Consider the following 13,715-nt stretch of genomic DNA (forward strand, 5'->3'; position numbering starts at 1 on the left):
GTGATCCTACCAGAGAGGTAGCATATACATTGCCAAGGACAATTCTTTGTTGTTGTTGTTAGCTGCTGTAAAATTGACTTCAACCTATGGTGACAATGTGAATGAGAGACCTCCAAGTCTGCTTGTCATCAACAGACTAACTCAGGTCTTGCAGACTCAGAGCCATGGCTTCTTTGGCCCTGTCTGCATGCAATAAATAAAATGCCCTCCCCCTGTCCTCCCAGCGGAGAGTCCAGACAATGCACAGCCCAGATCCTGGTTCTGGTGGGAACAGTCCAGATAATATCTTTCCCGACCAGCACTAAACCCAGGCTATACCCCCCCCCCCAACTTTATAATGACTTTTAAAAACTCATCTTTTCTTCTGAATCTTCCTGGAAGATCTGGAGCCCCCTGTTGCAATGCCACACAGCTGTTTTCAATACACCCTGCTGTGCCATACAGTACAGCCACCATGCACAGATCACTTTGACATTAAAACTCGGGTTCTGTCCTAGGAGAAAGGTGTTATATGAATAAAGTAAATTCATAATAAATAAATTAATGAGGCACCTAACTATGTGAGTGACATTGGCTGCCTTGTTCTGACCTCAGGGTGACTAATGTGTTGTGATAGTGGGCACGTTAGGTGGCACAGTGGGACATACATATGAACAGCTGCCTGGCATGTCAACAGGCATCATGGCAGCCAGAATACAGTGTCTTTTTGCATTTCTTTCTATCAATGTCCCTGGCTTCAGTCCAGAATTCATCTGGTTCCCTATAAATTCTGGACTGAAGATTTACACAATTAAGCTTATTAGTGCAAATTAGTTTTTCAAATTATCTTTAAATTCTATTGGGATGTTCTTCATGTTATATTTTGGTAGGACAGTGGGTTTAATGTTCTACTTTAGCTTTAGTCTAACTTTTGCTATTAGTAGTTCATGGTCTGTGCTGCAATCTGCTCCTGGTCTAGTTTTTGCAGAGACAATGGAGCTCCTACATCTTTTGCTTCCAATAACATAATCTATATTTGATTTCTATATTGGCAATCAGGTGATGTCCCTATATACAGAGTCACTTCTTGGGTTGTTTGAAGAATGTTTTTGTAATGAACAAATGGTTGGCCCTGCAAAATTTCACCAGTCAGTTTCTGGGTCAATTACATGAAGAACTGCAACTAACTTTCCACACTATCAGGGATACTTAGCAGCAGCCAGGAGGGTGAACAGGCATAAGAACTGTCCCTGTTTGTATGATGATTGTTCTTGCAGTCATTAAAGAAAAATCAAAAGACAGAGGTCCAAAAATACTGCAGAAACAATTCAATTTGAGACCTCTTTAAGTGCCCTTGTTCAGTGTTAGGGAATTCTAGGAACTGTAGTTTTGTGAGACATTTAGCCTCTTCTGTCAGAGAGCTCTGGTGCCACAATAAACTCACAAAAGTACAGTTCCCAGGATTCCCTAGCACTGAGCCAGGGCAGTTAAAGCAGTCTCAAACTGGAATATTTCTGCAGTGTCATTTGGAACTAGGAAATGAACTCCCACTGGCTTCCTTCATAGTGCTAAATCAACAGGGGAGCAGACTTGCATCTGATATTAACATATTGGAGAGCTGGGCCAAAACTAACAAAATGAATGTCAATAGAGAGAAATATAAGGTTCTACACTTAGGTAGAAAAAATAAAAGACACGGATATAGGATGGGTGATACGTGGCTTGACAATAGTGCATGTGCAAGAGATCTTGGAGTCTTAGGAGACCATGAGCTGAACAAGAATCAACAGTGTGATGCAGCAGCTAAAAAAGCCAGTTTGATTCTAGGCTGCCTCAATACTGTTTAGATCAAGTGAAATAATAGTAGCAGTTTATTCAGCTTTGGCCAACCTCACTTCTGGACACCACAATTCAAGAAGGATATTGACAAGCTGAAATGTGTAGAGGAGGGTGATCAAAATGGTGAAAGGTCTGGAAAGCATGCCCTGTGAGAAGTGACTTGGGAACTGAGTATCTTTAGCCTGGGGAAGGGAAATTTAAGGAGTGACATGATGGTCATGTTGAAATATTTGAAGGGATGTCATACTGAAGAAGGAGCAAGCTTGTTTTCTGCTGCTCCGGAGGATAGGACATGGAGCAAGCTACAGGAAAAGAGATTCCACCTAAACATTAGGAAGAACTTTCTGATGGTAAGAGCTGTTCAACAGTGGAATATGCTGCCTCGGAGAGTGGTGGAGTCTCCTTCTTTGGAGGTCTTTAAACAGAGGCTGGATGGTCATCTGTTGAGAGTGCTTTGATTGTGTATTCCTGCATGATGGGGGACTGGACTAGATGACCTTTGAGATCTCTTCCAACCCCATGATTCTATTAATTTGTGCTGTTCATCTCTCTCTCTCTCTCTCTCTCTCTCTCTCCCTCTCCCTCTCCCTCTCCCTTTCTCTCTCTCTCTCTCTCACACACACAGCCTTTCCTTCTGCCTTTATCTTTCATTGAATAGCTCAATTTTTTCCCTTCCTCTCTCTGCTTTCTTCTCATCAACCCACAGAAATTGAACGTGAAAACCCAACAGGCTGGAAATGTGACAGGCTGCATGTCAATTTCCTAGTCTTCTCATTGAAGCAGTGGCCTTAATCTAGGTGTCAATAAGTTGTTTCCTCCTCTCTGCTTCTCCTGACATTAGCCCTGAATGTAATTGCTTCATTGTCCACACCCCTATGCATGTGCATACATGCACGCTCACACACGCACACCCTTGAGTATTTAAAAAGGTGCTGAGGGAAGGAAATACAAAAATGTGTAATTGTTTTCTGAGTGTTTGACTAGTACTCTGGGAGGCCAGGATTGAAAGCACAGCTTGGTAATGGAAACCCATTGGGCAAGCCACTCTCTCTCCTCCTTAGAGAAAGGCAATGGCAAACCTCCTCTGAATAAATCTTGCCCCCCACCTTGAAATAAAACATTATTATTATTATTATTATTATTATTATTATTATTATTATTTATATGCCACCCAATCACTGGGAATCTGGGTGGCTTACAACAGAGAGATAATAAACGGTTCCCTGCCCTCAGGCTTACAATCTAAAATCTTACAATCTTATGAGAGGGGTCACCATAGTCAGAGCTGATTTGAAGGTACATAACAGCAACAACAAAAGATAAAAGTGCACCCACCAGGAGGTAAAAGAAAGGATATAGTTCAATCGACTACACAGCCTTGCTCAATTCAAAACCACATTTCTAAAGATAAGTAGCACTATGGCTATAATGCTTGTAGTGATTGAATTATACTTCTGGACTTCTGAAGGAAAACAAAAACAGAGAAAAGAGATAGAAGGCAAACTCAATGCACCTCATCTCCCATCCATTTGTTTTTGTGACACTCAGTATTCCTGTTTCACTACCACCACTAAAACACTGTTTGTGGGCAAAAGGGGGGGAAATTGTCATGTCTGAAAGCCTTCAAGAGTGGCCATTCTCCTCTAAAGCAGAATGGGCAATGTAGGAAGAAGAAGTGGGTCCATTCCTGCATGGGCATTCTTTCCCCCAAACCCCCAAACTACAGACTGCAAGGCCTTTACCATTGCAACCAGAAATACCATTGTGTCCTTTTCTGTTTTAAGAATCAGATGAAATAGTGCTGATTTCCATGGGTTTGGCTGGTTTTGTGTGAGGATGAGGGAATACTGGAGAGGGCAAGAGAAGCCCAGCCACCAAGTTTTGGTCATACACATAGACCTCCTTATCCACAGATTCTTTATTCATGAATTCAACCATCCACGGCTTGAAAATATTCCAAAAATATATACATTCCAAAATGCAAAGCTTGATTTTGCCATTTTACATATAAAGGACACCATTATTATTATTTATTATTATAGTTTATTTCTATAGCACTGTAAATGTACACAGTGCTGCACATACAGATAATCAAATCAATAAAAATATAAAACCTGCCAATGGTGTACAATCTACAAAATACATTTTACAATGTCATTGTATTTAATAGGAAATGAGCATCCACAGATTTTGATATCCATAGGGGGACCTGGAACCCAACCACAGTGGATAACAAGGGCCCACTGTAGTGTGTACGGGTGTGTGTGTTCTTGAGGTGGCTTTTTTTTTCATCCACCCCCTCCATCTCAAGGAGGCTGGGGGCTTTGAGTGTCCTTAGGGACCACAAAGGGGGGGGGGGTCTGTGTTACCTATGGGCTGCACTTTCCTCAGCCTTGCTCTAAGGATGGAAATTAGTGGCTCCATCTCTGTGCAGTGCTGAATTCTCTCTGGCTTTTAGTCTGAAGATGAAAGGGAATCTTTGAGGGCTGAACCTGTTTTAGGGCTTAGCACCGTGGACAGCAGTCTGAAATCTGGAGTGGGTTCATCAACCCACAAACATGAAAGCTATCAGATGCTCCTGGTGTTTTTGTTTGTTTGCATGTTTGTTTGTTTTAAAGATTTTAAAACATATTCAGAGGGAGTGAGCTCACAGTGGGCATGTTTGGGCAAAGCTGCCCTTAGGACCCACTGAAGTTGCCCACTGCTGAGGTGGCATGGGGAAAGTTACTTAGGCAGAATAAAGCAAGGATCTCTTCCTCCTGATGATTTCATTATCATTTCATTAAAATGTATTTGTTGTTGTTGTTGTTGTGTGCCTTCAAGTTGTTTCTGGCTTACAGAGACCCTAAGGTGAACCTATCATTGAGTTTTCTTAGCAAGTTTCTTCAAAGGGCATTGCCACTGCCATCTTCTGAGGCTGAGAGAGTGTAACTTGCCCAAGGTCACCCAGTAGGTTTCTATGGCCGAGCTGGGATTCAAACCATGTTCCCCAGAGTCATAGTCAAACACTCAAACCACTACACCACACTGGCTCTAATATATATTTATTTCACTGTATATTGACTCTAAAATGTGTCATGGTGAGGAAGGAAAAGGTTCCCATTTGTTGGAAAGCTTTTCACTGGCTACATGGTAAAATATGTGAAGATATGTCTGCCTGTTTTATCATCTACTTTGTGATGAAAACTACTTTGATTTTAGGCATCAAGAAACAGCCCATGAACTTTTCAGAGATATATACTTTGCCTTAAAGAAGAAGGCAATATCATGAGATTATTACAAAAGCAACCTATGATCTGGCCCCCTCTGGGCCAAAATCCAGAACAGACAAGATCTGGAAAACAGATTTTGCTGAGCTGCCTCTCCTTCACTTCTTAAAGAAACAGGAATCCTACAAACATAAATGTGTTCCTTCCCAAATCTTACCATGCAGAGACGATAAAACTCTTTCCACAAAACAAAAGCCTTTTCCCTCCTCACCATGGCATATTTTAAGATCACCATGCAATGGAACATATGTGCACCGTATAAAGACAGGGAAAGTGGGGGGAACAAATATTTGTCAAACAAGGCAGGCTTGAATCAAAGGGCAAACTGAAGGGGGAAATCTGAGGATGGAACTATTCACATGTCTCGATGGCGGGATACAAACGGGCAGGGGAAGACGTCTTGGAGGTGTATTCTGCTGAATACGGAGCCTCCAGACCGCCCACCCCGGGGGCATGGCTCAGAAGATGGGGCTTCCACATGGGGGGCAGTGAAGACGCCTCACCTGGGGCCGTTTCTGACCCGCAGTTTCCAAACCGCCACCTCGGAGGACACTGCAAAGAGAGAGGCAGCTTCCTCACGGGCGGCCAAAAACGGGGCTTTTTTTTTTTCCTTTGCCGGCTGGCGGATGCGCAGCTGTGCAGCTGCAGCGCTAAGCAGCGGCGGCAGAAAGCCTATGGGCACATTTAAAGTGCCCAAGCCCCTTTAAAACTTTTTCCCCCGCTCTGCCCAAGAACAATGGTGGTCTCCTGCCAGCTGGTGATCAGCTGGTGTTGGCATCCTTGCCCGCTTGCACTTTGCCAGTGTCACCAGCATCATGGATGCCTCCTCTCCTTTGGTCCCCGCGCTCCTGCTGAATCTGCAATGCACAGCCACAGCTGTCGCCACTGCCACCGCTGTCCCCCTGCCATCCCCCATCACCTCCCTTGTACATATGTAAATATTTACAGTTTTAGCGTTTTTTATTGTTAGGTGAAAATGGCACAGGAATGTGTGTAGGGGCTCACTTTAAATTCCAAACTTTCCCCGATTCTAGCAGCACATGCGTACATGTTGCTCTAGGGTTAGGGTTAGGGTTAGGGTTAGGGTTAGGAGTCTTAAAATGCGCTGCAGCTGTGCTGCAGCTTCCACACCTGCATGGCAGCTGACGCTGCAATTAAAGCCTGACTGCAAACTGTGCATGTTCCAGGACCCCGACTCATTATGCGATGCAGCAGACACGGAGCTTTTAAATGGGCAACTTAAATTAGCGGCGTAGCAATTCTGGCGGAAAAGAAGCGGAGAAAAGCAGCACCTTTTTAATGCCGCCTCTTCCCGCTTGGGGCGTGCGGGGGGCGTGTTCATGGCAGCATTCAGGTAAGGCCCGTCTGAAGGCTCTACCTTCATGACGTCATGAATACACCCCTTTTTGCCCGTCTGTATCCCGCCTCTGATTCCATTTTAGAACACTGTGGACAGCCTGGGAATGGTTTGTTAGCACTCAAGTGCCATTTGCATTACCAAGAAGCTTAAATTCCCTCTCCACCATACTTAATCTGCTTTCACATCGAAACACAAAGCAATTAAACCATAGGAAGATGCCAGGCTGTTGATGAAAAGAAAGTGGGAAAAGAGATGGAATGGGGGTGGCTATTCACTATTTGATTGCCTTGTACATATAGCATTCCAGAAATATTCTGTCTCACGTTAAAAGGACAGTTTGTTCTAATTCTGGCAGTAGCTTTCCAAGTGAAAGCTTTTTTAAAATGGAATAAAGGAAAAACAAACACTCCCAGACAGGAGGAGAATGTGTTAAGCCTATGGAAATTTGGCCAGGGTGAAAGAAGACTGTGGCTTATAGTCTGGAAGCAGAAAATAATGTTTAGGAAAGTTTAAAATAATGTGTGTGAAAGACAAAACTTCTTTTGTCCCACCATCCCTTCCAATTAAACAGGTTTTGCAGATCCGTGAAACAAACAAAAAAACCCTACCACCCCTCTTTCTTTGACAAAACATAAATATAGGGTAGTGAATCTGCTTTGGGGCTTAGTTTGGATGTTAAAGGACCTGTCCAAGGTGCTCAACCTATTGAGAGGGGGATATGGTTCTGACCCTTTAAAGTTCCAACTAAAACCAGGAGTGCATTCACCATCCCACATGGAAGCTGTGGTCAAAAATATCTGGAAGACAAGAGATTGCCTAACTGTGATCTAAATTTGTTGTGTGCCTTCAGGTCATTTCTGACTTATTGCAACTCCTTTGTAAGGAGAACTATTGCATATGCCACACCCCTTCTGGAGATGGAAACTACTGACAATTCCTTTCCATCTTTATGGTCTTTTCTCCATGGAGTAAGTTATAAAGCGACCTCCATAGTGTTAACTGCCTTGCTAGAAAGAAGATTAACCAGACCCAAACATTTTGACTCACGTCAGCACTACCTAAAAAGAAAAGAAAAATAATCAGGACAGAGCAGATTAGCACCAATCTCCGAGTTGAAATAATTCAAGGTCTTATGCAATTCTTCTATTTGGACAAAAGGTTCTAATTGTTTGCTGTTGATTACACATGGTTAGATTTAATTCACTGTGGAAGGAAGACCATTCACCCTTTTTTGAGCCATCCTTTGTGAGCTAATTTGTCCCTCCTTTTCCTCTATACGGAGTGAGTCATTTTTCCCCCTTTATGTTACTGTGGATGCTAGGAAAAGAAAAGGAAAGAAAATCAGTCCTCACATAAATACACATTAACTCCTTGGTTAACTGTCAAGATCTCTCTTCACAGCTAATCTGTATACAATTAATGTTCTCTCTCCCACATGGCAGATTAGTGTCACTCAAGCCATTTGTGGAGGTAGGCTGTGAAAACAATAAGCACTGTAAAGATTTCAAGCCTGTGCACTGCAACCTGAAAAATATCTTGTAGGTGGAAGAGAGAGAAAAGAGAGAGGAGGCATACAGAACATTCCTCACAAAGATTTTGAAGTCTCTATTGTTGTTAGGGGAAGGGGGGAGTCTACAAAACAAAGTGTGAACATGTGAGCTCTAGAGTTAAATACAGTTGACATAGTGCCTGATGACTATTAGGATACTTATCTGAAGACTGATGTTTATCTAATGTACTTGCAACTTCTATGATGTGTAGCTGTGCTGCACATGTTCAGAGAGTCTGAACAATAATGAAATATGCATGTAAAGAAGCATGTGTTACACGAAGAGAATTCTTTCCACATATATACACTTAGAAGGAACTATAGGAAAGAGCTAGCCATGGTCTGGCATCCTGTCAGTGAGTTACAATGGTGTAGATCCAATATCCAACCAATATCCATTATAACTTGCATTTGGGGGTATGAAAGGGCTGGAATTCTGTACCAGCTGGAGAATGACCAAAATCTCTCCCAAACCCACCTTTTCTCTGTTGCACCTCTCCCCAATATGGCCTTTTTCTGGCTGTGGGAGGTCTAGTGGGCAGCAGATGAAGTGTCCAGCAATTTTCCTACTGCTGGATGCACAGCAATAACATCATCCCCCAGGACCTTTGTCTGTTGCCATGCATCCTGCTATAGGAAATTTTCTGCTGCTCCTGCTGCTCTTCACCAGCCTGCAAATGGCTCTGTTGGAGGCTGCAGCAGAGAAAAAATAGGTTTGAGGGGTTGGATAGAAGATATATCAGACTTATGCATGATACATCTCCAATTCAGGATCCTAGCCACAGATTAGGGCAACTAATGGCTGGCTCTCATCCAGTGGCATCAAGTGGTGTTTACAGTGTCAAAACTGGCAAAAATGTAAGTCTGTTTGGTATATTTGCCAGCAGAATGCAGTTGGCTAGTGCAACATGAACTTGTAGTACAAACAGGAGTAATTACTTTGAATGTTCTTATTACGGTATAAACAAGCAAAAACTTATCTTCATTGTAGCAAGAAATCTGTCCAGAGATAAGAAAGGAGCAAGAGCTGTTAGAGACAGCAACTTTACTATAGCTATGTTCAGTATCTGTTAGATTGTATGCCTCTCTAAGTGTTTAGGCATAGTATGCATTCACATCATGTCCTGGTTGTTGGTCTTAATCACAACCTCTGTCCACTTACATTGTTTAATCTGAGTTTATTCATCTTCCATTTTGTAGTCTATAGTTCTCTTCTCCTCCTCCATGTTTGCAGAACACATGTTGCTAAGTCACTCACACAAGATGTTATGAAACCTTTTATACTTAGTAAGTACAGGTACTATGTTTTTACCAAAAAAGACTAAGCCTTTTTTCCCCTCTACTATGTGACTGGTTTTTGCTCACCTTCTACTTACCAATACTAATTACTTTGCTTGTGAGATACACTGTTGTTGTTGTTGTTGTTGTTGTTGTTGTTGTGTGCCTTCAAATAATTTCCAAATTATGGTGCCCTTAAAGTGAACTGATAATGGGGGTTTCTTGGCAGGTTTGTTCAGAGGGGGTTTGCTATTGCCATCCTTTAAGACTGAGGTGGGTTATAAACTGCTGCTTTGCGGCGGTCTGCCGCCGCCACTGTTTGCTCCGCGAGGGAGCCGCTGCAGCCAAACCGCGCGGCTCCCTTACGGAGCAAAAAAGAAGCTCCAAAATGGAGCTTCTTTCTGCGGCGCAGCTATGACGCCATGAGGCACCGCTGGCGTACTCGCGACATCATAGGCGCCGCGACATGTCTGGACGCTATGTGTCCAAGACGTAAACATGGCGGTGGCCGTCTGGAACGGCTATCGCCAAAAAATACATAGTGACTACGTATTAGGGTTAGGGGGGTGCGGAAGCACCGCACCTTCCTAACCCTAATACATAGTCACTACGTATTTTTTGGCGGTCTGTAACCCGCCTGAGAAAGTGTGAATTGTCCAGGGTCTCCCAGTGGGTTTACATGGCCAAGTCAGGATTCAAACCCTGGTCTCAATAGTCCAACACTCAAACCACTGCACCACACTTCTTAAATTCCCCAGCAAGATGTCGTGGCTGAAGGATCCATTGCTGCAGACATGGAGAATCTACTTCTGGTTTTACAGCCCTCTTCCCACAGCTGTTTTGGGTTGTATGGGAGCCATCCTGGTGCTGAACTAGCTAGTTTGAAAGATGCCTATAAGTGTAACCTACAAAAATTCAGCACCAGGAGATTTTTGTACAACCACTTGTGGAAGGAACAACCATAAAGCTGAGGTTGGATTAACCACTTCTAGAGTAACAGACCTACAAGCCTCTCCTGGAAAGGAGATGAGCAAAAGGATTACACTAAACCCGATTACATGTATCCTTAAAACTAGCTGCTATGAATGGGGGCAAAGAAACAGCCATCACTGGAGATGAGACCCAAAAGAATGTCCCCTCACAGATGAAGGTAACAAAGAAATTGATTATCTAACTAGAAGAAGGAGTAAGTCACTTCAGCATGTAGGAAAGAAGGGGAAGACCTAAATAAAGAGTTCTAAAAAAAGGCACAGGGCCCATCTACTGCCCATTGCTCCCCCCACTGATTACCTGATATATGCATTGCTGATGATGACATTGTTACTGCTAATTAAAAAAACTCAGCTTTTCAACCCTTAGAACCTACTTCCAGTACACCACTGCTAAAGTTAGTTCTCATCCCAGCTATACCCCATTGAGTATTACACATGCATTTTCTGCCACTTGGCCATATCAAGTTGATCTGTCCTGAAAATGAAATGCTTCTTTGCCTCCTTTGACAGCCTTTCTTTCCAAACTACCTCTCCTTGCTGAGTGGGATGGACTGCTTTCCTGTCAAAGTCTATTCAACTGAAGAGTGAATGGTGGACTCAGGTGTTCCCTGTTGGGAGGTGAACACCCTTTTTGCTGCACTTAGGAGGAAAGTATAGAGCCTTTTGCTCAAGAGCTGGAGACTGAGCAGCTGTGAACCAGTAGGAAATTCTTTGCTGACCAGCAGGTGCAAAAACACAGTATTGTTGTCCACATTGCCTTGACAGCTTTTCATGTGCATTCATGCGATTGAGAGTGTTGCTGAGACTCTGTGACATCACATAGCCTTTACAATGATGTTGCTGTGCTGATTTCAGGCAAGGAGATTAATGTCCTGTTATATGGATGTTCCATTGATTTTAGTGATATCATATTTTCTATATCACATGCTTGGGACTGTGATGCTAGGAAAGGTGAGTAGAGGTGATGTAAAATATACATGTAAGTGTAGCAAAGTGATGACTTATAGATAGGATACAGTCACAAGAGGTCAAATGCCAAGGGAAAGGCTTCCCTGTCACTACCAGAATGTGATACATCTGCATAGGCACAATTCATATGTATAGCTGTCTTTCCAAAATTTTGAAGATATGAACAGGGTCAAGGGTTTTGGGGACAGGCTACACCTGAGGGTCAACAACACAGCACCAGTCATGCAACTATTGCTTGCTGGATTGCTCTTTTAAAATAGGTTGCAGTTGAGACCCACTGCCTTTACAGGTGAGACCCTGACATGGAGGAAGGGGGCTTTAGCCATTCATAGCAGAACAAAACCCAGTCATGGCTCTATATCAGTGAAGCAGTGAATCTCCTCTGGGTTTTATTCCAAGTGTCAAAGGAGCTATCCAAGGTGTTGACTACTGGGGAGAGCTATATTTAGAGCTGAGCCAGTGTGGTTTGACTGTTGCCCTGCACCTCTGGAGACCAGTGTTCAAATCCCTGCTCAACCATAAAATGCACTGCAGGTGACCTTGGGCAATGGCAAACTTCCTTTGAATAAATCCTGCCAAAAAACTCCATTATAGGTTTGCCTTAGAATCGCCATAAGTTGGAAATGACTAGAAAGCACACAATAACAACATATTTAAAGCTCTTGCTATAAAATATAGACTAAAGCCTGGAGTGGATTCACTGTCAAATTGACATGGAAGCCACCAGTTGCCATTGGGTTTACCCTTTTGCCTCCTACTGAAATCCCAAACCAGATTCCCCCTGCCAAGCCTTCTATTCATATTGAGAATAACAGCATCCTTTAAGAAGAATGGCAGCTTTCCCCCAAACACAAATAGCAGCCCTTCTCCTGGACCAGACCAGGGCTCCAGCAGTGGGGTGAAGGGTTAAAACTACCCCTTCAGGATCAAGATTTGTGTCCCTTCCTCTCTCAGTGACTACAATTTACTTTTAAACTGCTATTTATGCAATATGCAAAAATTTTCATGGGTACTGGCATCTCTTCTCATTCATCCTCCATTTTTAGCGTAAGCACAAGGATTGAAAAGAAATAATAGAAGCTCAGTCTCCAAAGGATGGACTCATGCATATATCTCTTCATTTCTCTCTGCATTTGGTTGCTAAGGAGCTGGGTATGTGAGCTGCTTCTACTGAAGGATCAGACATCTTGTGGCCCCCAAATGTTGTTGAACAACACAGAGTACAGAACACACAGCTGAAAGGAGTAGGTCATAGAACAGAAGGAAGCAGTGTCTATAAAATTGGAGTCTACAAAATTGTTCACAGAAGTGTCCTCCCCAATCTTCTTTCCAGAGTGTTTCTGCCCTGTTCTGAGCTGTGACTGGCTGTGATCAAAAGACTTGTTTGGTACCACAGATTGGCACATGTAATTGTTACGAGATAAGCTTAATTAGTGTTAAATGAAACAGCAGGTGATATATAGTAAACAAAGCATTCTAATCCTTTAGCTGATGGGTTCCAACATCCCCTTCTAGTAAGTGATGAAACTGAGCCCCTAATCAACTAATTTTACCCCAACAATCCCATGCTTGGCATTGTGCCTAAACAGGATTCCTGAGCCAGAGTTCACCTCTTCTCAGGTGAGGCCCAAGGAAGCTGGGTTGTCAAAAGTTATATAGGATAGGAGTAAATCAAAGTACACAGGTGTGACCCATCTCCCATCCTAGTGGGTAGGAGAACAATACAGGTCAATGGCTAAAAAGAAAGTTTATTCCTCACTGTCCATTCTCAGTCTTGAATTCCCAAGCTAAACATAAACTAGCATAGCCTACCAAGTGCAAATTAATCCTTTATATGCCATTGGATAGCTATTAGCACTTGGTCATGATGCTAAAAAGGACTCTAAACTCCATGTACTTGGCAGCAGAAGCCCAACTCACTACATCTCCCATGCCACAACCTGCCCTACTTCAAAGGGTCCTCTCATTTTCTGTGCAGCAAGAGAGTGGGGGAATTATTGTTGGGATAGAGAAGTCAATTTCTACCATTTGGTTGCATATGCCCAAATCTGGATCCAGCCCATACAAATAGCTGATGATGTTTTTTCTTCTTTTCCTTCTTTCATTTTTTCTTTCTAGATATTTCTGTAGCTGTTAAAATTGTTAAACTATGGACAAAATGGGTTGGGTAATGCCTCCTGAAATCTCAAAGCCAGTGGTATTTTTGAACATAATTTCCAAGCAACAGGTAACTCCTGCCCCATCTCAAGATAGGATAAGTGATGCACAATAGGAGCAAATGCATTAGAAATTGTACAAGGTAAGAGACTTTTCAAGTATGATTAATTTGCCTGGAACAGGCTGTATAATTCAGGTCAAGCTGTACAGGTCATATAATTTCGGTTTTTTTGGTGCAGGGTTTAAAATGTAGACCCATGCTCTTATTCTCATTTGACAAACAGGGAACTGAGGGTAAAAATCAATTATTTGTCCTCAGTCAT

This window comes from Sceloporus occidentalis, unplaced genomic scaffold (genome assembly GCF_023333645.1).
Source record: "Sceloporus occidentalis isolate IW3139 unplaced genomic scaffold, rSceOcc1.0.p SCAF_5, whole genome shotgun sequence".
Lineage (NCBI taxonomy): Eukaryota > Metazoa > Chordata > Lepidosauria > Squamata > Phrynosomatidae > Sceloporus > Sceloporus occidentalis.